Source organism: Otolemur garnettii, unplaced genomic scaffold (assembly GCF_000181295.1).
Source record: "Otolemur garnettii isolate 467f Iridium unplaced genomic scaffold, OtoGar3 scaffold00208, whole genome shotgun sequence".
NCBI lineage: Eukaryota > Metazoa > Chordata > Mammalia > Primates > Galagidae > Otolemur > Otolemur garnettii.
In genome coordinates, this window is record NW_003852603.1 from 2,329,833 (window position 1) to 2,333,324 (window position 3,492).

Consider the following 3,492-nt stretch of genomic DNA (forward strand, 5'->3'; position numbering starts at 1 on the left):
GCTCACAGCAACCTCAAACTCCTGGGCTTAAGCAATTCTCTTGCCTCAACCTCCCAAGCAGCTGGGACTACAGGCACCCGCCACAATGCCCAGCTACTTTTTTTTTGTTTCAGTTGTCATTGTTGTTCAGCTGGCCCTGGGTGGGGTTCGAACCCCTGGGTGTCTATGGCCAGCGCCCTACCCACTGAGCTATGGGTGCCGTCCTAGATGATTGATTTTTGATCTTACTTCTTACTTCTTTTTTTTTTTGCAGTTTTTGGCCAGGTCTGGGTTTGACCCCGCCACCTCTGGCATATGGGACCTGCGCCTTACTCCTTGGAGCCACGGGTGCCGCCCCCTACTTCTTACTTCTTTACTTACTCTTTTTACCTCTTATGATATACATTCAGCTATAAATTTCCCTCTAAGCACTGCTTTCATCAAACCCCGTAAGTATTGGTAAGTGGTGTTTTATTTAGTTAAAAATATATTAAAATTTCTCTTGAGATTTCTTCTTTGTGGTATTTAATCTCTGCATATTCGAAGATTTTCCAGTCATCCTTTTTGTTATTGATCTCTATTGTGATCTGAGAATAGACATTTATGATTTCTGTTCTTTTAAAACTGTTAAGATGTGTTTACGGTTCAGAATGTGGTCCCTATCTTGGTGAACATTCCACGTGAGCTTGAGAGAATGTAAACTCTGTTCTAGCTGGATGGAGTAGTTTATGTGTCGGTTATTATATATCCCGTTGATTGATAATGTTGTTGAGTTCAACCAGGTCCTTACTGATCTTCTTCCTGCTAGGTCCGTCCATTTCTGATAGAGGATGTTGAAGGCTCCAACTATAAGAGTGAATTCATCTACTTCTCTTTGCTGTTCTGTCAGTGTTTGCCTCAAGTAGTTTGATGCCGTATCGTTAGGTGCATACACATTGAGCATTGTGTGTCTCCCTGGAGAACTTATCCTCTTGCCATTATTTAATACCCCTCTTTATCCCTGGTAAGTTTTCTTGCTTTGAAGTCTGCTTATTTACTTACTTATTTTTAAGAGACAAGGTCTCACTATGTTGCCCAGGCTAGAATTGAACTCCTGGGCTCAAGCAGTCCTCCCAGTTCAGCCTCCCAAGTAGTTGGGACTATGGGCGCACACACAATGCCTGGCTCCCTCTTTTATTTTGATTAGTTTTAGCATAATATATCTTTCTATATTAATTTACTATTAAAAGTATGTGTCTTTATTTTAAAGTGTATTTCTTGTAGACAACATAGCTGGGTCATGTTTTTGATATACTCTGATAATCTTTGGCAATTTTCTGTAGTTTGAAAATGATATGCCCGAGTGTCTTTCTTTTGTTTGTTTTGATTGGTATTTTTTCTTTTTGTTTTGGCATTTATTCCACTTGGTGTTCTCCAAGGTTCTCAGATATGTGGTTTGGTGCTTAACATTAATTTGGGTGAAATTCTCAGTTATTTTTTTTCAAATATTTCTTTGGTTTCTTTTTCTCTTTTTATTCTTCTGGTATTTCCACTGCAAATATCTTATATCTTTTGGAATTGTCTCACAATTCCTCACAGTCCAATAACCTCTTGGATATTCTGTTCTGATTTTTTTTTCAGGCTCTATTCACTTTGCTTTTCAGTTTTGGAGATTTCTATTAATGTACTCTCAGTCTCAGAGGTAATTTCCTCAGTCATGTTCAGTCTACTTGTAAACCCATCACAGGCATTCTTCATTTAGTGTTTTTGATCTCTAGCATTTCTTTTTTCTTTCTTTTCTTTTTCTTTTTGAGACAGAGTCTCAAGCTGTTGCCCTGGGTAGAGTGGCCATGGCGTCAAAGGTGGATAGATTGACTCTGGAACAGGATTTGATTTTGACAGCCCCTCATGCAGTAGAGACCCTCCTTTGAGGGGCTACAGGTCACTGGATGTCAAATGCCAGACTCACCCAATGCCAGAGCCTACTGCTTCATCAGCCACGACTGAAGTTCGCCCAGACACAAAATCTGAATGAGATTATTTCTAGATATGGGCTACCTCTTTCAATGGGTTCAGATAATGGGCTGGCTTTCATTTGTACTTTGACCCAAGCAATTAGTAAAGCCCTAGGTATACAGTGAAACCTCCACTGTGCCTACCAGCTCCAAAGCTCAGGACAATTAGGATGAATCAGACCCTAAAAGAAACTTTTTTTTTTTTTTTTGCACTTTTGCCTAGGGCCAGGCTTGAACCCACCACCCTCGGCCGGCACCCTACTCCTTGAGCCACAGGTGCTGCCCCTAAAAGAAACTTTAACCAAACTTATTAATGAGACTGGTGGAAAGTGGACAGAGCTCCTGCCCTTAGTAACTCTCAGCAAGGTGTACTCCATATAGAGCAGGTTTTAGTCCTTATGAAATCATGTACAGTCCTTCCCTTCTGCTCCCTGGTGTCCCCTCAGCAGACATAACTAACCATACTCTTTTAAAGTATCTCCAGTCCCTCTCCCAGATCCAGAGGGACATCCACCCCCAGATTTGAGATACTTACTAGGACCCCAGAGGGACTGAAAAGGACTCTGAAAGTATCTTTCAGCCTGAAGATCAAGTGTACATTAAGTCATTCCAGAAAGAAGTTCTCACCCCAAAGTGGAAGGGTCCCTTCACCAGCATCCTCACCACCCCCACAGCTGCGAGAGTCGATGGTTTGTCAGCAGGGGGGATACACCACACTGGGTGAAGAAGACCAAAGAGAACAGCAGAGCCCACTGGACGGTGGTCCCACGGGAAAGCCCTCTCAAGCTAAGGTTGTTAAAATTTTGATTTCTTTCCTGTATGGGCTGGCCCAATATAGTTAATTATGCTGCCCAGGAGCCACCTAAGACCAGTGAGGCCACTTGCACAATTGAACAACCCACTGGAACATCTTTGCTTTCTCTTCTGTTAAGTATGTTAAATGGCAGGCATCATCTTTCTCCACTAGATTTAGCTTTTGATTGTTGGTTATGTCTATAACCCTGACCCCCATATTAAGTAAGTATAGGCAAGCAAGACTCAGACCAAGAGTCAAGGGTTTGACTCAGACATAAGACCAGGGGGGAATGATGCCCCAACTCCATCTTGCTAAAGGCTTTTGAAACTCCCCCTTTTAAGGCAGGAAGCTCAGCTGAAAGAGTTTAGTAATAACTGCAAACCCTCAGCTTTCCCTTCTAAGGACTCCCCTTACCAGGGGTTGGCTCTTGTCAAATTCAGCTTGCATTAAGGACTCCCCCTTCCCTACCAAAAGCCCCTTATAAAATATTTCCACCCCTGCTTCTAGGGGTTGAGAGACTTTGAGGTGTGAGCCTGCTCTCAGCCTGGCCAATCAATGAAGGACCCTTGCTTAATTTACACCCAGTGTGCTGGCGTTTCTCTATTCCACTCGTTTTGGGTATAACACTTGTAAGAGCAATCCAAAAGTTTAATGAAAGGTAAGATTCATTTGTTGAAACACATATGCATGCATTACATGAGTAATTGATTTTTTTTTTTTTTT